At 47.5% G+C, this 25,295-nt stretch overlaps 1 protein-coding gene and 2 long non-coding RNA genes across 3 annotated transcripts in view; 2 read left to right on the forward strand and 1 right to left on the reverse strand.

Moving 5' to 3' along the window:
- Window positions 1-10,996: 10,996 nt before the first annotated feature.
- The window catches only part of SLC38A5 (solute carrier family 38 member 5), a 46,302-nt gene continuing 32,003 nt past the window's right edge, over window positions 10,997-25,295 (forward strand). The window contains exon 1 of the mRNA XM_082205485.1: window positions 10,997-11,119. The gene's annotated coding sequence lies outside the window, so the exon portion shown is untranslated. The remainder of the gene's footprint in view (window positions 11,120-25,295) is intronic.
- LOC309522365 lies at window positions 12,015-23,767 on the reverse strand. The gene is made up of 2 exons (XR_014215075.1): window positions 23,106-23,767; window positions 12,015-12,188 (listed from the first exon to the last, which is right to left on the reverse strand). It is a non-coding gene; the product is annotated as an uncharacterized lncRNA (long non-coding RNA).
- The window catches only part of LOC309522340, a 45,898-nt gene continuing 38,590 nt past the window's right edge, over window positions 17,988-25,295 (forward strand). The window contains exon 1 of the long non-coding RNA XR_014215047.1: window positions 17,988-20,181. This is a non-coding gene — a long non-coding RNA (uncharacterized lncRNA). The remainder of the gene's footprint in view (window positions 20,182-25,295) is intronic.

Here is a 25,295-nt window from a genome sequence, read left to right on the forward strand (position 1 = left end):
CAATTCTTCCGTGTCAGGGAACTGCCATCAGCTCAGACACGAGAGGTGGAAGAGATTACAGGGAGCCTCCATAGATCGTGGGAAGCACCACTTCCTCAGCGGAGGAGGGAAGCCCCGCCTCTAGTGGGGAAGAGATGCAGGGCTCGGAGGATGCAAGAAAGAGCCAAGACACTGTGCATGAGCAAAGCGGGGGGGGGGAGCAGGTCCCCCTTTACCCACGCCCTCCCTTCGCAGTAGGTTTTCGTGCAGAGAGGGGAGGCGTCGGATGGGAATCAAGAGACTACTCTGCTGGGGAAAGTTTAAGGACTGCCCACTCTCAGAATCTGCTAGTGACTGAGCAAGACATGGAATTGAGGCGTTCTGCACTGTAAATGTTTTTGCACCAATAATAAAGCCTTTGAAAAGACCAGTGGGGATCTTGCCTGTTCGCTCTCAAGTAACCAAGCCGATAGTCATAACATTCCGCCATCATTCGGACGGACAAACGCCAATCCCGCATTAATAACTCAACAAACTCTGTCAACATTTGCCGCCGTTCTGCTTGTCGATGGCCAGCCAGACCAAGGGTCATCTTCGATGGTTTGCTGCCCTTCACAGAAATGCGTAAACCACTCATACACTGTCTTCCGAGTTACAGCTTCATCTCCGTACACAATTGTGAGCATTTCATGGATTTCTGGTGCCTATTTACCCAATTTTGAAACAGAATTTCATACTGACACTCTGCTCCATTTTCAATCACACACTGCACTATTTGTTGTTGTTGTTTAGTTGATTAGTCTTGTCTGACTCTTCGTGACCCCATGGACCAGAGCACGCCAGGCACTCCTGTCTTCCACCGCCTCCCGTAGTTTGGTTAAACACATTTTAGCAGCTTCGAGAACACTGTCCAATCATCTCGTCCTCTGTCGTCCCCTTCTCCTTGTGCCCTCCATCTTTCCCAACATCAGGGTCTTTTCCAGGGAGTCTTCTCTTCTCATGAGGTGGCCAAAGTACTGGAGCCTCAGCTTCAGGATCTGTCCTTCCAGTGAGCACTCAGGGCTGATTTTTTTAAGAATGGAGAGGTTTGATCTTCTTGCAGTCCATGGGACTCTCAAGAGTCTCCTCCAGCACCATAATTCAAAAGCATCAATTCTTCGGCGATCAGCCTTCTTTATGGTCCAGCTCTCACTTCCATACATCACTACTGGGAAAACCACTGCACTGTTAACAGCTACTAAAAGCTACCGCATGAACGTAGGCCTGTCAACAAATGCCGAGACATGTGCGCATATATTAGCTGAGATACGGACAAACGCCTCCCATGCGTCTTCACGAATCCATAATTTCTCATTATTCACCCTACTTTCCGGTCACACCTTGTATAAAAATCAAAGCAACCTAATAAAAACCTGAAACGTAATAAACCAAAAACGATTCAATCAGATGAAACAATACAACATTTTAAGAGTCTGGGCAAAAAGAAACCTGTCTTAACCTGCCTCCAAAAAAGTGTACAATAGCAGCACCAGTTTTACCTCAATTGGGAAAGCATTCCAAAGATGGGCACCAGCATTGAGAAGGTCCTGTCTTTCTCAGCGCACGACACAACTTTCCTACAGATAGAACTTGGGAAAGGACCTCACCCGAATGAATTGCATGGTATTGCTGTTGCTTGTTTATTACAATGATTTCAGGATACAGATCGTTGCAAGGCAGCTCACAAGAAACATTAAACTACAGTGTGGTGGTACCTTGGTTCTCAAACTTAATCCGTTCCAGAAGTCCATTCCAAAACCAAAGCGTTCCAAAACCAAGGTGCGCTTTCCCGTAGAAAGTAATGCAAAATGGATCAATCCATTCCAGACTTTTAAAAACAACCCCTAAAACAATTTAACATGAATTGTTAAGTTTAACATGAATTTTACTATCTAATGAGACCATTGATCCATAAAATGAAAGCGATAAACAATGTACTGCAGTCACACAATCAATCAATCAATCAATCAATCAATCAATCATTCAGTAGCTGAACTGGGTGCCACACAGTCACAAAAAAAGAGCTGCAAAAACAAAAATGCAAAATAAATAGCAAAAACAGACCTCAGTGTAACACTCAAAACAGAAGCGTAACACTCAAACCGGAGCACGTTTGGCTTCCAAAAAAAGTTCGCAAACCGGAACACTTACTTCTGGGTTTGCAGTGTTTGGGTTCCAAGTTGTTCAAGTACCAAGGTGTTTGAGAACCAAGGTACCACTGTATGTTTAAAAAAATGCATACATGCAATAAACACCAGGACCTTTCCCCCGGGGAAGTTGGTTGTAAAGTGGTTCTGCAAAGCTGGAGTGGGAGTTGATCTGGAGCATGTTTTGATATTATTGTGATGGCTCCATTGGGCTTTGGGGGGGCTTTGGCTTTTGTGTGCCCCCTTTTCCATTGTGCAGAGGACCAGTGTGCTCTCTTTTCGCTGCCAGCAGCCTGTAGCAACTGGTCCTGCAAAAACCCTGTCCTAGGTAGCCATCCCTTGCCAGGCAATGATGGAGGCTTGAGAGAGGAGATGGGAGGTGCAGGGACAACTCCTTGCTAACAGCTTTGAGCAGAAATTTCCATTCTTTGCATGAGTCAAAAGTAAAAGACATTTTGCTTAGGGTTACCATGTTTCAAAAATTCCCAACACCAGTAAAGTTGTTGAGCTTTTGGGGAAACCTGCCCCCCAAATAGTGATTTTATGCTGTTCCCGCTGCTTTTTTCATCACACTGCCATACATCCGGGTTTTCCGGCAAAATCCCCCGATGCCATTTTTATGCCCCAAAACCAGGACTTAGAACTTTCCTGATGTATGGCAAGCCTAATTTTGCTGCTTGAAGCAAAGGACAAGATGCCCCTTGCCTGCTCTGCCATTCCAACTAGATGGGCAATTTAATCTGATTTCCATGCCACCAACAGGATAGCATCATCCATCACACCCGAGGGCAGAAATTTTGCATGCAGCTCTGAGTGACTTAATAATAATAATAATAATAATAATAATAATAATAATAATAATAATAATTTATTTATACCCCGCCCTCCCCAGCCAGAGCCAGGCTCAGGGTGGCTAACACCAGTAAAATTACAGTAAAATCATAATGGGGAAAAAACCAATTTAAAATACAGGTTAAAATGCAATTTAAAATGCAGCCCCATTTTAAAAGTAGCCCATAGATAAAAACCAGAAGGGAAAGGAAAACATAAGGGTCAGACTGAGTCCAAACCAAAGGCCAGGCGGAACAGGATTTTGTCTTTGGAAGGTCACTCTTTGCACAGTTTTGGCTATAACTAGACGGAATGGTAGCTGAAAAAGCCTGCCATTATCACACCTCCCCTTCCCCGAGCTCCTAGCACTTGAAGGAATATGCCAGAGCTGCCTCACATTAAACTTTGTGGCCCAGAGAGGCAGCAGTGTCCAATGGTCAGAGCTGGCCCCACGGATTCCCTGGCATCCCCCCGTTACCGTTGGCTTGCTCCACTTGTTACGCTAACAATCCCCAGGCCTTTGGAATCCCAAGCTGCTTTAGAGGAACAGTTTATAATTACACCTAATTAGCAAGGGGGCATAATTATAGCCACTGTCAGGCACAAGCCTGTTTAAAGGCAAGCACTGGGAGGAATATGGAAATGGAAGGGAAGGGAAGGACTGCTTGGAGACTTGGCTGCAGCTGAGCTGGGAAACAGGCCCTTATATAGACCCGGAAGTTCTAGATACACACACACATATAGTAAACAGGACAGAGAACAGCTGAACTGAAGTTTCCCTGTCTAGCAACCCCCCTGAGCACTTAGGTAGCAGTGTTCCCTCATAGCTAGCCTCTTTTCAGTGCCGTATTTAAGTATAAGCTAAACAACCTTGGGACGCGGGTGGCGCTTTGGGTTAAACCACAGAGCTTAGGACTTGCTCATCAGAAGGTTGGCAGTTCGAATCCCCGTGGCGGGGTGACCTCCCGTTGCTCGGTCCCTGCTCCTGCCAACCTAGCAGTTCAAAAGCACGTCCAAGAGCAAGTAGATAAATAGGTACCACTCCGGCGGGAAGGTAAACAGCGTTTCCATGCACTGCTCCAGTTTGCCAGAAGCGGCTTAGTCATGCTGGCCACATGACCTGGAAGCTGTACGCCGGCTCCCGCGGCCAATAAAGCAAGATGAGCGCCGCAACCCCAGAGTCGGCCACGACTGGACCTTACGGTCAGGGGTACCTTTACCTTTAAACAAGCTATAGCTTAGGGCCCCATTCTCTTGGGGCCCCCCCCAAAATTCAAAAAACAACCTGGATGTACATTTCAAAAACATAAGATAAAAAACAAATGAAATAAAACCTACATACAGTGTTTTGTGTTGTATAGGCTCCTATAATTTAAGTAATGGGCATAACCTGCTAGCCTGCTCCTTAAAATATCACTGGTTTGCTCATTTCTATATATAGGGCGCCTTCATTCTGCATGGACTGGTTGCATGGCAACATATGCGAATGGCTTTAGATACCTATTAGGTCCATAAATTACCATATAGCATATATTCAACACAAAAAACAGCCACAATTTGTTGTTGACAAAGGACAGCTGGACATATGCCCAAGTGGGGCTAATTTAGCCAGCTAGCCCTGGTGATCATCTAACGTTTATTGGATGGATTAGCCTCCTAAATTGATTTTTGATTTTGTTGTTATTTATGGTTTATACCGTATTTTATGCTTTTTTTATTGTAGCATCAATTAAGTGTTTTAAATTTGTTGTTAGCCACCCTGAGCCCAGTTTCCTGAACCAGGAAGTGCAGGGTATAAATAAAAAGTTGTTGTTGTTATTATCACAACAGTGTGACGCGGCAGCTAAAAAAGCCAATGCAATTCTGGGCTGCATCAATAGGAGTATAGCATCTAGATCAAGGGAAGTAATAGTGCCACTGTATTCTGCTCTGGTCAGACCTCACCTGGAGTACTGTGTCCAGTTCTGGGCACCACAGTTCAAGAAGGACACTGACAAACTGGAACGTGTCCAGAGGAGGGCAACCAAAATGGTCAAAGGCCTGGAAACGATGCCTTATGAGGAACGGCTAAGGGAGCTGGGCATGTTTAGCCTGGAGAAGAGGAGGTTAAGGGGTGATATGATAGCCATGTTCAAATATATAAAAGGATGTGACATAGAGGAGGGAGAAAGGTTGTTTTCTGCTGCTCCAGAGAAGCGGACACGGAGCAATGGATCCAAGCTACAAGAAAGAAGATTCCACCTAAACATTAGGAAGAACTTCCTGACAGTAAGAGCTGTTCGACAGTGGAATTTGCTGCCAAGGAGTGTGGTGGAGTCTCCTCTTTTGGAGGTCTTTAAGCAGAGGCTTGACAACCATATGTCAGGAGTGCTCTGATGGTGTTTCCTGCTTGGCAGGGGGTTGGACTCGATGGCCCTTGTGGTCTCTTCCAACTCTATGATTCTATATAAAGGGCCCCATTTCCTACAGTGGCTTAGGGCCTCGTCAAACCTAAGTCCAGCCCTGCCTCTTTCCCAAATCTGGACCATTCAGGAACTTAGAAAAGAACTTAGAAAATCAGCCACTGCTTCTGTGAGGCTCCATGGGATGGGTTTCCCCCGTGTGTTGCTTTCGTTGTCGTCGTCATCCCCTCTTCTGTCCAAGGAGCTCAAGGCAGCACGCTAGGTTCTCCCCCTCTCCATTTCACCCTCACAACAGCCCTGCGAGGTAGGTTGGGCTGAGAGACCGGCTCAGGATCGACCAATGAACTTCATGCCTGAGTGAGGACTTGAACCCTGGTTTCCCAGGTCCTGAAGGAGCGTCCCCACCCCCATTGTTCTGCCCGGACACTGAGGTCCAGCGCTGAGGGCCTTCTGGCGGCTCCCTTGCTATGAGAAGCCAAGTTACAGGGAACCAGGCAGAGGGCCTTCTCGGTAGTGGCACCCGCCCTGTGGAACGCCCTCCCACCAGATGTCAAAGAGAAAAACTACTACCAGACTTTTAGAAGACACCTGAAGGCAGCCCTGTTTCGGGAAGCTTGTAATGTTTGATGCATTACGGTATTTTAATATTTTGTTGGACGCCGCCCAGAGTGGCTGGGGAATCCCAGCCAGATGGGCGGGGTATAAATAATAGATTATTATTATTATTATTATTATTATTATGGTGCCCCGCAAAACGAATGCCTCGCAAGACGGAAAACTCATAGACGAAAGAGTTTTCCGTTTTGGAGGTGCTTCGCAAAACGAATCTCCTATGGGCTTGCTTCGCAAGACGACAATGTCTTGCGAGTTCCTGCTGGTTTTTTCCTCTTCCCCCCTTTTTCTAAGCCGCTAAGCCACTTATCAGCTGATCTGATCAGCAGATAAGCCGCTAAAAGCGCTAATCGGTCAATGGGCTTGCTTCACAAGACGAAAAAACCGCTAGACGAAGAGAATCACAGAACGGATTCTTTTCGTCTTGCGAGGCACCACTGTATTATTATTACTCCAACACTGTCTAACCACTCTACAACCCTGCCTCCTTATAGGGATGATGAGGCTGAGGGCACACTGGTTAGGAGCAAACAGGCAGGGCCGTTTTGTCTGTGCACAGGCGCACGTGTGTGCACAAACACACCCCGAATTCTGAACTGATATAGCCTTGCTGGTGATTTTTGGAACTGAACAGCAATAAATAAAACTTCAAACCTGTAACGTAAATATACCTTTTCATTTAGTAATTGTTGTTCATGGGCTATATCTTTCTTACCTGTTTTTATTCATCTGTTTGGTGCCCCAGGTTGTTATTTCAGTTTGCTGTGTTTTTAATTGCAATTGATCACTTCATGCTGTAACTCTGGAGAACAATGCCATTGGACAGCTTTATATAAATATAGTAAGTAAATAAACCGCTCCCAGAATATCCATAAGGAGATACCTCTCTTTCTCTCTCCCTGCTCCTCCCTCCCCTGCTAAATGCTCAGCGCAAAAATATCCTCCTCCATTTGGCTTAACCCCTTAGTGTCTCGCTGAAACAAAATCGGCTATGTAACTGTCTTTGCTCATGTTCATTATCCTAGTTTTGACTGTCTTTTTCCCTCCTACTGTGTCTTCCTTCTCCCCCCCACCCTTGCCTCACATTGCTACTCCAGTCTAAAGTTAGATTGTAAACTCAGGACAGGGCCCAATCCTTTTCTTATGCTCTGTAAATTGCCATGCATTTACACGCACACACTCTCTCTCTCTGCATCTAAACTGGCAGCACTTAGACATTGGAACTCCCTGCTCATTGATACTGAGCAGGCTCCTTTGCCATATTATTTTCAGTGCCTGTTTAAAACGCTTTTTTTGTTCCAACAAGCCTACCCAGGCATTTTATTTTGACACATGATTTTAGTAGGTAAAACACTTATGCCTGCTGAACTCACTTAACAAAATTTCATGGCTGGATAGCCTTGCTGGAACAAAGAAGAGTTTAGTTGGCGCTGAAATCCATAGGGCAAAAACAGCAGCCCTGTTTTTCCAAAAAGTGTCACTGCTGCCTATTTAGTTAGCTAGCTAGCTAGCTAGAGAGTACATAAATATGACTGGTGTGTACGTGTATCCAAACACATTTTTATGTAACTTGTTTTTAACATTTGTTTTTAATTGGTATTATGAATGGACATTTTAGACATGTATACTGCTTGGAGGTCTTTTGTTCTAGCAGGCTGGGAGTCACCAACATGGACTCACTCTGCCTAATATGTAAGGAGCAATTAATTCACCACGGCAGTTGATATGAATGCCTCCAATCATACAGCTGTTCTCTGTATCTGTGCCTCCCACAAATCCGGACGACTGTGGAGATTCTCCAGAAATGTTTATAGGGAGAGAGAGAGGTCCTGTTTCCAGATTTAGCTCCAGAAAAGTTACCTATTGAGAATGCCTTTGGGAACTCATCCAAGTTTGATACAATATTTTTGGACTGGGTCATTTGAAACGTTTGCTTATATTAGGGCCCAGTGAGAGAATATATGGGGAAGCTGGTCCTCTCCTGAGACAGAGCCATTTTTACTTGTATTTATTTTACAAATTTATAAACTGCTCCGTAGCCTGGGGCGTCCCAAGAGGTGTACAATACAATAAAAATAAAATGCATAGAATGCAAATTCTAAAAGAAACCGAAAGCCTTTCTACAATCTCTAAAAGCACTAAAACTTGTTCCAACAATTGTACGATTAATATTTAACAAATGACTAGGTGATGCCTCACGGGAAGCCTTATTAAACAAAAATGTCATCAGGAGGCATCATGGCAGTGGGTACCTTCTGATGCTCTATTCCAGAGGGCTGCAGCTGCAACACTAAAAGCCCAGTTTCTGGAGCACAGTATACTCAGCCATGTCCCATTTGAGGAGTACAGTTGCTGGGCAGGGTTGTATAGAGGAGGTGGAACATAAGCATGTTCCTAGATAAGATTCCCGTTGTGTTCCATTTATAGGTTTTATTGACTGAGATATGCAAATAATATATATAGGATGCCCCCTCGATCAGCTGTCACTCGGCAACAGCCACCATATCAGGCTCCATCAGAGGCGGAGGGAAGAGAAGGGCAACTTAATAGATGCAACAAGGAGACCAGCAACTTTATCTCCACCCAGCTGGCCAGTAGAACAACACATTACTAAAAGCTTGAATCCGAATTTGCTTATTTCCTCCTCCTCACCAATCCATTTTCCTTTTGGCTAATGTCGTTGTGATCGTAAGTCTGGGGGCACGGTCTGTTTTCTCTCTCTCTACTGATTTGTAAGCTGCTCTGTAGCGAGTTGTTGCTGTTTTCCAGAGAAGCAGGATTGAAAAACCATTTCAATAAATAAAATCAGAAGACACAAATAGTTCAGAAGACCCCACAGTCCGTAGTATAAAAACTTTTCACAAACTGAAGATCACCGTACCGTCCCTTCAGTAACGCACGAAAAACCTCGCTATCTCGAAGAACTTTGTCCGCTGACATTCACAGCTGTGTGAGAAACTTTCCCACAGCAAATACTCCACACAGAAGCCTTACATTTTGGGCTGCTGTTTATAGGAGTCCTTGAATGTTAGATATTGGCTACCTTGAAATGGAAGCTCGATACCATTATCTGCACTGAGAAACGAGGCTTGTTAGCACAATTGTTAATAATGAATTTGGGCTTTTTTAAAATCATGAAGCAATATATGGTGGACTAACATAAAATGTGGAGGTTCACTCATAACTTGGCTGAGATTTTGTGAAAAGCTGGAAATGGGTTTGGCGATGGGCTACCCACCAGCCATCATTCAGCTTCGCCGAATTCAGCAGATAAATTCCAGATCAGTTATTTGGCAAGCATCAAAGAAGGTTTTTCCACCATACAGACATCTTGTGACTTTATGCTACAATCATTTCCTCTATATCTGATGTTCAGGTGGCAAGTGCTGTTGATTATGTAGCCAAAATGCCGCCACCTATGTGTCAGAAGCAAGAACCAGCAGCAGGCTGGGGAAAACTCAAGGTTTGCAGCAATTAGTAAAGGTAAAGGGACCCCTGACCATTAGGTCCAGTCGTGACCGACTCTGGGGTTGCAGCGCTCATCTCGCTTTATTGGCCGAGGGACAGCGTACAGCTTCTGGGTCATGTGGCCAGCATGACGAAGCCGCTTCTGGCAAACCAGAGCAGCGCACGGAAATGCCATTTACCTTCCCGCCGGAGTGGTACCTATTTATCTACTTGCACTTTGACGTGCTTTTGGACTGCTAGGTTGGAGGGACCGAGCAACGGGAGCTCACCCCGTTGCAGGGATTCGAACCACTGACCTTCCGATTGGCAAGTCCTAGGTTCTGTGGTTTAACCTACAGTGCCACCCGCGTCCCTTTGCAGAAATTAAAAGGAGGCAAATGCTGTGAGGTGGGCCCTAAGTGGTAGATCTTCGAAACAGCCACATGAACACTGAGCATGCTTAGTGGCCATGGAGTGCTGGCGGAGTGTTGCGCAAGAGGAAAATTAGTAAGAGTGAACAGAATGGAGTAGTTGCGTTGAGTTCTGAACTGCAGCATTTTGTTGCAGTTCCCACTTGCTATTCATAACAAGCCTGCGCATTAGGTCCTTGTATACTGTTTTATACATATTTTAGATATTTTTGTTTCTTATTTGAATACTTAAATCCCACCAGCACCTTTGTAGGGGTTTTTTTTTGTCTTCTGTGGTTTCAGTTTTTTGAGCAACAACTTCCTGTTTTGTCTTTTTAATCACTTGTGAGTATGCTGTTGTGTGCACACATTATTTGACCATGCCTGCTACTCCATGTGCCTGTGAAACCTTTTCCCAACGACCTCTTCCTAACGCATGTTGCATGTATGCAGCAAATAGAATCATAAAACCACAGAACCGTAGTGCTGGAAGGGATCTCTGAGGATCAACTAGCCCAACCGTCTGCAGTGCAGGAATCTTAACACGTGGACTCCCTTCCATTTGAAACCACACCGAGCGCAGCTTTCTCCCATGATCTCCGCACGCGATGAAAGAGAAAACACCACATGCTGGTTCACACGTGCATGCCCACCACCTGTGCAACGTCAGGGGGCGACTTGCCCATCTCAAACTTCGCAGCTACGTCCTCCACATCACCACCAGCCACGCGCGTCTGAGCCGTTCTCAAGCGCCGTCCGTCTGCTTCCCCATTCGGGTGCCAACCTGGTCTAGCTGCAGAGCCCACGTGTGAACGACGCTTTGCAAAAAGAAAACAACGGACTGAACCTGCACAGGTGGATTTTCCGAGCTGGCGTCGCTGGGGAGCGAGCAACGCAAAGCCACTGCGGACTAGAAGGAGAAGAAAGGGGAAACCCCCAGCAACCTGGTTCTGGGATCCACCTGCTCCCAGCCCGGTGCGCGCGGGCTTTGCAGGGTTGACCCGTCTTCTTTCCAAAGTTTTGCAAACTTTCCCCCCACCCCGCGAGCCTGAACTTGCGCCGGTGTGATTGGCTGAGCGGGGCGCGCCAGGGTGTGCGTCTATGTGCGAGTGCGCGCAAGTGCGCCTCCCTGGGCGTCCAGCGCGCCGCGAGCAGAGCCCCGCTGCCGAACTGCGCGCTTCTGCTGCCGACGCTGCGCCGCTGGGGCTGCGGATCCCGCGCAACTTGGGCTCGTGCTCGAGATCCACCGGCGGTGAGTGCGGAAACAGCGCCTTGGCGGGGAAGTCTTGGGTCTGGAGAGCGGGAAAGGGCCGCCGGGAAGCCCGGCGCGCGTCTCGCCCTCCTGCAACTCCAGCAGACTGTTGCATCAGACGCGCCGAGCGGGACGCCAGCATGCTTGCGAGGAAAGCGGGCCAGGCCGAGACCCTCGCCCCGCTCCCCCCCTCCGATCCCCCGATCCCGTGGCGCCTCCTTGGAGAGGCCCCGATGGGCGCAAGAGCCCGAGCCGTCGGGCATTGCCGGAGTTGCGACGGGAGGGAAGGAAATCGCCCTCGGAACAAAACTCCCAAGTTTTGGGTGGGTCGGCGGGCGAGGATCAAGATGTAGCCAGAAGAGGGGTTAGTTGGGAGGAGGCGAATCGTGGTGGGTGGCGCCGCGCATCGTGGGCAGGCCGGGTCCTCGTCGGTGGGCTTGGCTGGCAGCGCAGGGGTTAAACCGAGAGGGACCCCCCCCTTTTGGAGGCCTCTGCTGGGAAGCGGCGGCTTGCAAGGAGGAGGGGGCAGACCAGCTCGTCAGGCTCTGCTCGCGTGTCGCTCCAGACCCGTGTGAAAGGGGCTTGTGGTGGTGCCCAGAGGCGCTGCCGTTGCCACGTGGGCTCCCAAAGGCGATGCAGGCGGACGGGGCCCCGGGAGGTGTCTCCGGGCCTGCGATCGGATCACATCAGAGTTTAAAAAAGGGAGGGGGATAATAATAATAATCCATGCAGAAACGAGGCGGTGGCAGCAGCAGAAAAAAGTAACGCAGAGTAGCCATTTGTGTGTGTTAAAATGCCAGGTGTCCTGGATTCAAATCCTGCACAGTTTGAAGAAAGGGGCATGGAGGGGACTAGGAGTAGTGTGGGGGTCAGCGGGCAAGAACGACTGTTCCTGGGAAGCAGCACATATATCTGTTTATTATTCACTTCTCTTGAGTGTAAAAAACCAAACATCAATGCGGTTCTAAAACCACAACATCGCACTTACTGTCCTCAATTGCAAACTCCTGGTTTTATATCCTCCTGCAAAATGGATTAGAATTCCTCCTTTATGTATGGATCTGAAAGGCTAAAAAATTGGGGTACAATCAACCAACATTAGTAAAGTCCTGTTGCAATGCAAAAGTGGCTATTTTTTTTTTGCTGGATCATGCCCGTAATCATTAGTACCGTACAGTGTGGCCCCATCTTTAAAGATCCTAAACTGCAATCCAACACTCTTTTTAGGGGAGTTTGAGCTGTTTTTGCTTCTGAGTACTGCTTTGTTGGTATTTTGCTGCAAGGGTAGCTAGTCCTCATGAAGTGGCCCTGTTTGGGATCTCCCTCAGTGGAGGGTGGGATCTTGTTGTGGAAGCAATTCCAAAGGATCTGGGGAAGCCCTGTTCAACGGGTGTCTTATTTACAGATCAGATTTCTTATCCACCCTCCACTATGAGGTCTCAGAAATGAGTTGCGACAATGCAGTGGTACCTCAGGTTACATACGCTTCAGGTTATACACTCCGCTAATCCAGAAATAGTGCTTCAGGTTAAGAACTTTGCTTCAGGGTGAGAACAGAAATCGTGCTCTGGCAGCGAGGCAGCAGCAGGAGGCCCCATTAGCTAAAGTGGTGCTTCAGGTTAAGAACAGTTTCAGGTTAAGAACAGACCTTCGGAACGAATTAAATACTTAACCTGAGCTACCACTGTATAATAATACAATATTAAAATCAATTTGCAACAGATTAGTAAACAGTTGAAACAATTTGCATCTGAAGAATAGGATGGGGCCTAAAAAATAAAACTCATCTGTGAAAGGCCAAGGCAAAGAGATTCATCTTCAATAAATGTCGAATACTATACCACAGGGGTGCCCAAACTTTTTTCAAAGAGGGCCATGTTTGATGATGTGAACATGCATGTTGAGCTTTCTTTTACAATTTCACCCCAGGACATATACTGCCACAGGGGCTGGATTAAATCGAACAGCGGGCTGGATTAGGTCTCCAAAACAGACTTTGAACATGCCTGCTATACCATGAAGGTGAGAGATGCATCTGTGGGAGAAGTGAATCTCACAGTTTAGGGGGCACTACTCGGTCCCTACGGACGACTCGGGGGTTGCGGCGCTCATCTCGCTTTATTGGCCGAGGGAGCTGACGTACAACTTCCGGGTCATGTGGCCAGCATGACTAAGCCGCTTCTGGCGAACCAGAGCAGCGCACGGAAACGCCGTTTACCTTCCCGCCGCAGCGGGACCTATTATCTACTTGCACTTTGACGTGCTTTCGAACTGCTAGGTTGGCTGAAGAAGGGACCGAGCAACGGGAGCTCACCCCGTTGCAGGGATTTGAACCACTGACCTTCCAATTGGCAAGCCCTAGGCTCTGTGGTTTAGACCTGCTATTTCTGGGTGTGTGTGCCATTTCCTTAACTCTTGGACACAGGAACTTGCAGCACATGGCCCAAATCCATCTGGTCACCTCCTCCAAGCACTGAACCACTTCCCATTCAGATGGAACAGAGGGATGGAGCTGGGTGCCAACTGCCTACTGATGGCACCTCATTCCAAATCTGATGACAGGTCCCAGTGGCTTCGGGCAGATGTTAAATAGCATGGGGGACGAGATGGAGCCTTCGGGGTGCCATAGGGCGGTTCCCAAGGTGCAGAACACCTTGCCTCCTCTCCGCCCCCATAATTGTTTTCTGAAAAGGGCTTTGAAGGTAGGAGTGGAACCGCAGTGTAGCACCCACAACACCCACTTTCTAGTAGGATCTCATGGTCACACTTCCCCATCTCTCTCTGCAAATGCCATCAAGCAGAATGAACAAGGTATTTTCAGCGAAACTGGTCCAAAATGGGTCTGAGCATACCTCAAGCTGGGCTGCAACCACTGCTTTGAATAAGGTAAAGGTAAACAAGAGTATGCCATGTTAGTTCTTGGATTCAGCCTCATTTACTTTTTATATGGTAAGGTAAAGGTAAAGGGACCCCTGACCATTAGGTCCAGTCATGACCGACTCTGGGGTTGTGGCGCTCATCTCGCTTTATTGGCCAAGGGAGCCGGCGTACAGGTCATGTGGCCACCATGACTAAGCCGCTTCTGGCGAACCAACCAGAGCAGTGCACGGAAACGCTGTTTACCTTCCTGCCGGAGCGGTACCTATTTATCTACTTGCACTTTGACGTGCTGTCGAACTGCTAGGTTGGCAGGAGCAGGGACCGAGCAACAGGAGCTCACCCCATCGCGGGGATTCGAACCGCCGACCTTCTGATCGGCAAGTCCTAGGCCCTGTGGTTTAACCCACAGCGCCACCCACGTCCCTTATTGCTTTGAATACCTTGCCCCAAAAAGAGGATATTTGCCACTGGGTGACGGCTCCCATTACTCCAGTGAAACATTCCTTGGATCCACCCAGTCCCCCCCCCCTTTAAGCTACCAAGTTGAGTGAAGATTGAGAGAGCAGGTGTTCGGCCTCTTAAACGGATTGCTCTACTTGACATGGATTAATTAACCCTTAATATCCTTCAAGCATTTTGTCATGTGAGCAGTAAAAGGGGTTGTTTCTGCAGCTTTTCAGAGCATAATTATGGGTAGAGGGTGACATTTGTCCAGTCTCTTAGGCAGGCTAAAATGGCAGACTTCTGGGTAGGATGAAAAGGCAGCAAAATGTCGGTTTTTTTATTATATTTTGTATTTTCTGCAGCAAGTACCAAATATTTTGGGCTAATGCAGACTTCCTTCTCTTTCTCTCCTGCTCTGCTTCCATCTGATCATCCTGCATCTCTGATTTAGGATGATATTTATTTTTAAACCTGGATGCTTATCAACCCCTTTCCTCATTCTGAAATGGGAACCGCCGCAGTTCAAGTATTGCCTGGAGGTACTGCTGGTTCACACATGCACCTGTAATATATCTGCACACATCTCCACCCTTGGTGACTGGCTACTGAATGTGTGAACTGACTCCCATCGGAGACATCCTTGTGTCTGAAAAGATGCGAGGGGAAGCTAAGAGTTCTGCCTGTGGCTTCCAGTGTGATGGCTCATGCGCTCGGTGCAAGACAACCCTAGATTGTGCAGCCCTGAGTGCATGTGTGAACCAGCCCTTGGCTGGCACCTGAGTGCTTTGACAGAGCAGACTCCACTGAAAAGTGTTGGGCGTGAGGTGATGTGGGCATTGTAACTCTGGTGTCAGATCTTTGGCAGCCCTTTTTCGCCTACACGGCACTGGTGCTGTCGTCAAACGATGAGCACGCAATGGGTAGAACAGCTGTGACGTGCCTCAGAGTAGCATTCTTTCCCGATTCCTGCAAGTCGCAGCCTGGGCTCAGTGGAAAACAGCCTTGTGGATTAGGACCATTCGCCCCTAGAGGCCATGGATACCATTCTCTGCCTCCTGAGCCAGCCAGGATCATTTTGGAAGCACCTGGAAAGGGACCAAACTCTGTGTGTCTCAGTCCCATCTCTCCCACCCCTGAATCCTGGCAGGATTGCTCATATATCAGTGCCCACAAGTCCGTGCCCTTTTCCCATTTGCAGTCTTTCCCCAGGCTTGGAGCCCACGCAGATCACCCTGTTTTTATCTCTAGGCACGAAGGTTTTGCGTGTCTTCTCCTGGGACAGAGAACTGGGTCTGCAGTCCCTACTAGGGAGGGTGCCAGTGGAAGGGGAGCTTTTCCGCACAGCTGGTCTTAATGTCTCCTGTTCCCCGCTGCTTCAGAGAAGGAGAGTGCATGTCATCTTCTCCCGGGTTCGGCCCTGAGTGGCGCAAGTCCTTCTGGCCGAGCGCATGTGCCCACAATTGCATGGGGGAAACGGAAGGAGGAAGGGGGCCGGAGGCAGCTGGAAGCAATTTCGGCGTTTCCCAACACCCCCATCCGGATGGTGACCAGAATAGCTGTGGCTTCCTTTGTGGAGGGCTTGGCTGGGAAACAAGGCATGTGGGAACTGGTTCAGGCAGCAGCAGGGCTGGCATAGATGCTGGTATTGGGCCCCAGACAGCTGCTGCCGTTGTTGAGTGCTCTGTGCATAAGATAGCATATGGATGTGGGAGGGTGTGAAATTTGCACATGTTTCAGGGCTTGTTCTTGGTTTGGCAGAGGTGCTTTTTAAACATGTCCTCCCCTCTTGAACTTCACTTTGCTGTTGCCACAGACAGCTCTTGGCTTCCTCTTCTTCCTCCATTACCCCTCGCTCCCACCCCATGCCATGTGTTGATCTGGGGTGAGGGGGGGGAGAGGATGGCTGTATGTGTCACGTGTGTGTCCTATTAATTGGACTACGCACATTAATATAGTGAACGCTTGGGTTGTGAATATGATCCGTGCGGGATGCACGTTCACAACCCGCAGCGGCGTGTCTGCGCATGTGCGGGTTGTGATTCGGCGCTTTGCGCATGTGCAAGGCGCGATTTAGCGCTTCTGCACATGCGCAACCCCCGAAACCCAGAAGTAACCCATTCTGGTACTTCCGGGTTTTGGCAGGTCTGTAACCCAAAGAAAACGCAACCTGAATCGTCTGTAACCCAAGGTATGACTGTACACAAAACATGCCTCCTCTACGAGATGTCCATAGGGTGGCAACACAAGAACGGGCCTTTTCTGTGGTGGCTCCCCACTTGTGGCATGGACTCCCCACGAAGGCTTGCCTAGCACCTTCCTTACATATCTTTATGCCCTGCAAAAAAAGTTCCTCTTCAGCCAGGCCTTTGGCTGATGAAACATTCTATGGCCTTTTAAATGTGTTGGGGTGGTGGTGGTGGTTGTGTGTTTGTTTTTGCTCTTGTTCTTGTTCGTATTATGCACTTTTGTATTTTTATGTTGTGATCTTTGGATTAAGGGCAGTATGCAAGTTTAACCAATAATAATACTATTAACATACCCTAAGTTCCACACCAAGGAGATCATGTTCTGGATGCAGAACTGTGTTGTGCAAATCTGCGTATATATATTTTTAAAAAAGTAAAATTTTTTTTGCTTGCCTGTTTGCTCATTATATTCATTAGTTGCCTCTAGGTGTTTTGACCGCACTGCCCATCAGCCCTTCGAGGGCAGCAGGTTGGGGGCAGGCTGGTCTAAGTTAGCAAGGTGACCAGTTTTAAAACAATACAAGACAGTTAAAACAGTTTCAAAACAATACAAGACAATCAGTGCTTTTTTTCCTGGGGGTGCTCAAGGGTTCGCAGTCCCGGCACTCCCCAGTGTTAAAAGTGTGGCACTTACTGTATCAACTTCATGGTGAGTACTGGAATATATATATTTTTTAAAACACTGAATACAATCAAATAACAGTACGCAAACCCGGTAAAACAACCATATCTGAGGAGAGAACAACTTAATTCCAGTGACAGTCATTGTATCCGCCGGCAGGCAGACTTCAGGTTTCTGGGAATCTGTTTTGTTTTGCTACTCCAGAGGTGAGGAAACCTTTTGGCCCAGGGGCCGGATCGTTATCTGGGCCACCTTTGATAAGGGAGGACAGGACAGCCTCATATCAATTACGGTAACTGATGCCATCATGATGTCAGGTGATTGACAGGTGGGTTGTCCCACCCACCTGCCAGAACTTTAATTGAAACAGAGCTTCCTTCCTTCCTTTTTGTTGTTGTTGTTGTTGTTTAGTCGTTTAGTCGTGTCCGACTCTTCGTGACCCCCTGGACCAGAGCACGCCAGGCACTTCTGTCTTCCACTGCCTCCCGCAGCTTGGTCAGACTCATGTTTGTAGCTTCGAAGACACCATCCAACCATCTCGTCCTCTTTCGTCCCCTTCTCCTTGTGCCCTCCATCTTTCCCAACATCAGGGTATGTTCCAGGGAGTCTTCTCTTCTCATGAGGTGGCCAAAGTACTGGAGCCTCAGCTTCACGATCTGTCCTTCCAGTGAGCACTCAGGGCTGATTTCCTTCAGAATGGATAGGTTTATTCTTCTTGCAGTCCATGGGACTCTCAAGAGTCTCCTCCAGCACCATAATTCAAATTCACCATAATTCCTTCCTTTTTAGCAGCAGTTTAAATGAAAATCACTTCATGCTATTGCAAGGGGGATGGGAGGGCACCTTGCTCCAGCAAAGGAGCGGCTGGTCCCAGTTATTCCTTCGCAGCCACATGGGTCCCTGTCCCAGACTTGATGTCCCCGGTCCACCCACCCACCCCTTAGCATGGGAGGGTCCGTCCAGAGAGGAGTTTGGATGCTAGCAGGCCCCTGGGGTGACTTGTGTAAATCGGCTCCTGTTCCCTTAAGGCTGATGCCCACTTGGCTCTCTGGCCGGGGTTTTTGGTTTGTGTTGTTGATTTCAATATGACACAGTTTTGGAGTTGGGCTGCACACATTCCTGGGTAGATTAACCTACTAAATGAAAGCTTTAAGGCTGCAAATCTGTGCACGCTTTTCCTGGAAGTAAGCCCCCTAAAACACAGTGTGGCTTACTAGGAAGCAAGCGTTCATAAGATTGCATAACTTAAACTGTGTGTTCCTTTTTTCTTTTTTCCGCCCTTTAGCTTCTGGTTGAGCAATACTTTTTTATTTCAAAGGTGGTCCCTCGGTGCCTTCTGACAAAGACTGTCGATAACTTTTCCTCATTAGGCTGCAAGTGATTTTAACGCTTCCCTTAATGTCACCCCAAAAGCACCTATGTCGTTTTTAGCAAAATGCAAATGTTGGTTAGTGACTCCAAATGGAAAGATCTTAGGAAGATACTTTGCTGTCCTGTTTTGAAAGACCTGGACCATTCCTCGTAGTGAAAGGGGGAGCCGGGTTGAGTGGCTTAAACACAGGGCTCACCTTGCTTGTTTTTGTGCATTAGTTTTTGTGCAGCACACACACAAAATTATCCTATTTTTGGCATTGGAAAGAGTAGGACTTTTCTGGTTTTGTTTCGCCTTAGATAAACCAGGCATCAATTAAGTGTTCTGTAACATGCTTAAAAAATGAAGTGTGTTATTTTTCCATCTATATGCCAAAAGCTTAAGTGCCTTGAAGAATTTCCATTGACTGCATGTTCAACGCAAAGGTTGCCTCACACTTCTGTCTCTATTCCTGGGAATCTGGATGCATTTCTGTACAGCTGCTCTGTTTCTCCTCCTGATGCTGTGGACTCACATTCAGCACACCTGACAGTTCACCTATACAGTACTATGCCTGGATGCAGAATGTATTTGCAAACAGGAATGCAGCATGTCAGTTAAAATCTGGCTTTTGAAACAGGGAGCTGGATTTTTACAGTGTTGTCTTCCGCTTTAAAGCAACGCAAGTTTCTAGTTCTCATGTTTGCTTTTTGGTGGGGAAGGGGACAATTCAAAACACGTAGGAGATAGTTTATAGGGTGCAGTGGTGTCTTGCAATGCTATCAGCAACAACAAACTACATCTTGCCTCGAGGTGGCTAACCCCACAGTTGGCAGACTTTTTCTCACTCCCCACCTCACTACCAATTTTGGCAGTGGTGACAAAAACCATTTCTTTAAAAGGAGATACATAATGGGATGGGGTGAAACCTAGTGCCTTGAAGGGGGTGGAGATCCCCTCTATTCCAGTTATCAAATTGATCATTTATTGAGTTGGGGGGGGGAATAACCTCCCCTCCTGAGCTGAACTGCATAGGTTAGCTGAGGTGTAGGATTGTGTGTGTGTGCAAAACTCGGTGTGTGGAGACTATATGTACTCTGGGAGCATGGATTGCACACTGCCTCCACAGCCCCACCCAGGCAAGCTTGTCTCAGCAAACAGCCCCACACTGGATTTGACCAGGACCCTCATGTAAAAGTCCAATCTTGGTATGCCTGAATATCCTGGTTGTGTTCAAGATTTTTTTTTAATTTTTAGGTAGGTTTTTTTAAAATCATGATTCCAGACCTGCCCCTTTTCCCTAATTCAAAATCTGGGACAGGCATACTGGAGAGAGACTTTTTTATTTTGCTATTACAGTGGTACCTCGGGTTACATACGCTTCAGGTTACAGACTCCGCTAACCCAGAAATAATACCTCGGGTTAAGAACTTTGCTTCAGGATGAGAACAGAAATCGTGCGGCAGCAGCAGGAGGCCCCATTAGCTAAAGTGGTACCTCAGGTTAAGAACAGTTTCAGGTTAAGAATGGACCTCCGGAACGAATTAAGTACGTAACCCGAGGTACCACTGTATTTATTTTTTCAGGGTGATGCTTCCACCCATGCCATTTTGCCTCCAAGGAACTCAAGGCGGCATTCATGATTCCGTAGGTTGAGGGATAGTAACAGGCCCACAGTCAGGCGGTGAGCTTCATGGCTGAGTGGTGATTTTAACCCTGGTCTCCCAGGCCCTAATCTACTTTATATTTCTTCATTTTATTCCATTCTGTGATGTGAAGCCACGCTAGAAATGGTGACAGCAGAGACCCCCTACTGAACTAAGATAAGACACTTAAGTGCTGAGTACCGTATTAAAAAAGTTGCAGGGTTTTAGTATCCACTGTTTCTTTGCAAAGGAAAGAGGATAGGGAGAGAATCGGGACAGGTAGAGAAGCAGTTGGGACAGCAAGACCCCAGGTGAGCAAAGGTGAGGCACTTTTGAGTTTAGTGAGGTGCTAAGCCTTTGTAGGGACGCGGGTGGCGCTGTGGTCTAAACCACTGAGCCTAGGGCTTGCCGATCGGAAAGGCGGTGGTTCGAATCCCCACAACGGGTTGAGCTCCCGTTGCTCTGTCCCTGCTCTTGCCAACCTAGAAGTTCGAAAGCACGCCAAAAAGTGCAAGTAGATAAATAGGTACCGCTCCAGCGGGAAGGTAAACGGTGTTTCTGTGCGCTGCTCTGGTTTCGCCAGAAGCGGCTTAGTCATGCTGGCCACATGACCCAGAAAAAACTGCGGACAAACGTCTGCTCCCTTGGCCTATAGAGCAAGATGAGTGCCGCAACCCCAGAGTCGTTCGCGACTGGACTTAACTGTCGGGGGTCATTTACCTTTTTTTTTTAAGCCTTTGTAAAACTGCAATGTCCACAGCATCATTGCAAGGGAGGAGGAGGCAGAGAAAACCAAGACAACTTGGCCACATCACTGCGAGCCTGTTGGCCGTGCCCTTGTGACTTCTGGTTCCGGGGGACACCGGTGGCGCCTGGCTAAGGGCCTCAAACGCAGAAATTGTTCCTTTACCACCCCTTCCTGGCTTTGATCGCCATCTCCTGTGCGGGTTGCTTGGACTGGAGAGGCGTGAAGTTAGTAGACCTGCCCGGCAAGGTTGTGCAAACATGCAAAGCAAATATTCAGGCACAGCTGTGTGACGTGGCCGTGCGTTCCAGCACAGACCTTCAGGACTTTGCATGGGGATCCCATGCCGTGGGGTTATGGCATCGGGAATGTGACAACTGCAGAAGTTCCCAGGCCTGTGTGATCCTGTGACAGCCTCTCCTTGTGGAAAGGAGGCGCTGTTGCAGGGCCAGGGCTTCGGTAGAAGCATAACTGCTGGGGAAGTGAGGGCAGCCAGCAGTTCAAGCTTCTTCCCAGCCATTGTACTTGAGGAGTGCCCTGGGAACAGGCTTCCTGTGGGCTGGGTGCTGCTTCCCAGGCCAGCCACAGCAGCAGGCCAGCTCACCTTCCCCCCAGACTGCGGCTTCTGGTTACACACCCTGGGGAGGATAACGCCCATCCAGGTGTGTTTCTGGAAGAGCAGCCAAAATGGAAGAGCATGCTAATGGTAATAATAATAATAATAATAATAATAATAATAATATCAAAATAAAAAAAATCCTTCCAGTAGCACCTTAAAGACCAACTAAGTTAGTTCTTGATATGAGCTTTCGTGTGCATGCACACTTCTTCAGATACACTGTGTATCTGAAAAGCTCATATCAAGAACTAACTTAGTTGGTCTTTAAGGTGCTACTGGAAGGATTTTTTTTATTTTGACTATGGCAGACCAACACGGCTACCTATCTATAATAATAATAATAATAATAATAATAATAATAATAATAATAGAGTGGTACCTCGGGTTACAGGCACTTCAGGTTACAGACTGCTAACCCAGAAATAGTGCTTCAGGTTAAGAACGGACCTTCAGAACAAATTAAGTACTTAACCCAAGGTACCACTGTATTTTGCCCGGCCAAAGATGGCAACCCTACTTGCATGAGATTTCTGGACAGGTTTCTTAGCCTACTAAGAGGCTTCAAATGTCGAATGGAAATGCGGGCTTATGTGGAGGTGTACAGTGGTACCTCGGGTTACATACGCTTCAGGTTACAGACTCCGCTAACCCAGAAATAGTACCTCGGGTTAAGAACTTTGCTTCAGGATGAGAACAGAACTCATGCAGCGTTGGCAGCAGGAGGCCCCATTAGCTAAAGTGGTGCTTCAGGTTAAGAACAGTTTCAGATTAAGAACGGACCTCCGGAACAAATTATGTTCTTAACTCGAGGTACTACTGTAGTAGTAGTAGTAGTAGTAGTAGTAGTAGTAGTAGTAATAATAATAATAATAATAATAATAATAATATGACGTGCCAGGAAAAAGGGGCAGCAGCAGCCCTTTGTTTTGGAGGGGAAATAACCCAGGACGGGGGATGAAAGGATCTGTGCCTCAGGGTTCTCCCAGTTTCTCATACACTATTTCCAATCATAAATCCAGTTCTCCACATTTCTCAATCCTTCCGTATTTGAGTGCAGATTTTCCCTACTAAACATGTTTGTGCGCAGCACATTTTTGCAAGCGATTTCTCCTAATGCAATGCCTTTTGTGCGTTATTTCCACTAATACATTTATTTTTATGATCTCTTTTAAACCAGTATATTTCTACGTGCATTACTTAGCCAAAGAGCTGCATTGCAAAATTCAGGTCGTTTCTGTGGGTAGTTGCATTCCAGTCCTCGGAATACAGATTTGATAAGATTCACCTTTTAATGTGGACTGAATCAATTTTCTCCCCCAGGCCTCTAGAAGTTATGGCTTTCTAATTTCCCTGCATTTAAAGGCCTGTGGGTACACAGCACCCAACTTGGCTTCCGGCCACCTTCCTCGATCCTAGTGGCCCCATTCCCTTACCTGAGCCAGGGTAAAAATCCAGGTGTTCTTCATCTTTCTGTGGGAACATAGCGTTGAGCTAAGGATGCGGTTGGAGATCAAGGCAGCAGCTAGACATCTCCTTTGCCCCACCCAGCCTCCAGAGCACTTTCCCAGGTGTGGGCAACAGTGTTAACCCTTCCCTTTCTTGGTTCCGGAGACTCCGGCTGTGCAGAAAGGTGATTGTATTTTCTCGCAGGGGCAAGGAGCTTTTTCCAGCCTAGGGTGCCACATTCCCACCAGGGCAACATTCCCACCAGCGGGGCGGGGGCGGCCTCAAGGTGAATTTGCGAAGGTGGGAGGTGGCGCCAAGGCCCTAACGGCTTCGCTTTGGGACGACACTGCCTTTGATCCCCATCTGTTCTGCCAAAACATGCACCCATCTTGTGTCTCGCCCCCGTACCGCCAGCATCGGGGAACCGGTGCCAATATGAGGGAGTGGTGTGACTTGTCAGCATTACTGCAATATTCTGTAGGGTGTGGTTGGTTTGGGGGAAATGGGGGAAGCATGCCTGGCCTCGCCTGCCCTTTGGCACTGCCTGAGACAGTGGCCTCAGTTACAGAGGGCCTCAGATATGGCTTTGCCAGCTGACCGGGATAAAGACCAACCCCTCCACCTTCTTTGGTGCCTTTCATAGCGGCTTGATCTAAAGCAGGGGTCTGCAACCTTTAAGACAAAAAGAGCCACTTGGACCCGTTTCAGAAGGAAAAAAAACTGGGAGCCGCAAAACCATTGCAACACTTAAAACAAATATATCTCCGGAGCCGCGATCTGACAGCGGGTGGGGAGGTGACGTCAGGGCGGTGCGTGACTAACGCATGCACCGCCCCCATGCGACGTCACAGCCAGTACAGCACCCGCCACAGTGGAGAGTGTCGGGGCGCACAATGCGCCTCCTCCCCTCGCTTGTATCCGCCCCGGAGCCGCAGCAAAGGTGTAAAAGAGCCACATGCGGCTCCGGAGCCGCGGGTTGCAGACCCCTGATCTAAAGGAATGAACAAATGGAAAACATTTTCCACTGTGTCTACTCAAAAGCAAGTCCTGCCAAGTCCAGTGGGCCTTACGTACTCCCAGGTGCAGAGTGGTTAGGATGTTAGCCGTTATTGTGTGGTGGTGATGGTTATTTCCTGGGAAAGGCTGTTAAAAGGCTTAGGGCCCTCGTATTTACGGGACTGCCTCTCCTGGTCTGCCCTGCAGAGGACCTTAAGGTCCATGAATAATCAGAGGTCCTGGGCCCTAAGGAAGTCAGATTATCCTTCACCAGGGCCAGGGCCTTCTCAGTGATGGCTCCGACCTGGTGGAATGCTCTGTCCCATGAGACCAGGGCCCTGTAGGGTTTAACCTCCTTCCGCCAAGCCTGTAAGACAAGGCTATTCCACTTGGCCTTTAATTTGAATTTAGCCTGATCTTTTATTCCCCTTTTATTCCCTCCCCCTCCCCTTTTTATGAAGATCACCCGCTCTGGGATCCCACAGCTAATTCTCCCCTGGTCTCCTCACTGGCCCAAATAGGACTATTTCAGCCAGCTGGCCCTGGTGATCATCTAATGTTTATTGGATGGATTTCCCCCCTAAATTGATTTTTGAATTCTAAATTTATTGTTATTCACGTTTTATACTGTATTTTGTGCTGTTTTTTTGTTGCATCAATTAAGTGTTTTAAATTTGTTGTTAGCCACCCTGAGCCTGGTTTTCTGAACTGGGAAGGGCGGGGTATAAATAATAAATTATTATTATTATTATTATTATTATTATTATTATTATTATTGACACAGCTTCAGTAGCCAACTGAAAGGCCAGCAGCTAGGGATGGATGAACATGTCCTTTTCTAGAAAAATGTCCGTTTCACATTTTTCTAATGTTAAGTTTTGCTTGGCCCTGTTTCCGCAGTAAGTCGGTGATTTGGGGGGGGGGAGGCTTCACATTAATTAATGTTTTCCTTAATAGGTTTTGTGTGCAGTTTTGCCCACCGTACATTTACTTATTTGAAAACTGTATCACCTAATATAACACATTTTTGTATGTTATTTCCACTACCCTATGCATTTTTGCATGCACTTTCCCCTAATACATTTATTCTTTTGTGCAGTTTTTGTTTGTTTGTTAGGGAACTGCACCACAAAATTCTTAGAAGTGCAAATTTAGACCCGCATATCAATTCCCATATTGGT

This window comes from Podarcis vaucheri, assembly GCF_965113315.1.
Source record: "Podarcis vaucheri genome assembly, chromosome: 17".
NCBI lineage: Eukaryota > Metazoa > Chordata > Lepidosauria > Squamata > Lacertidae > Podarcis > Podarcis vaucheri.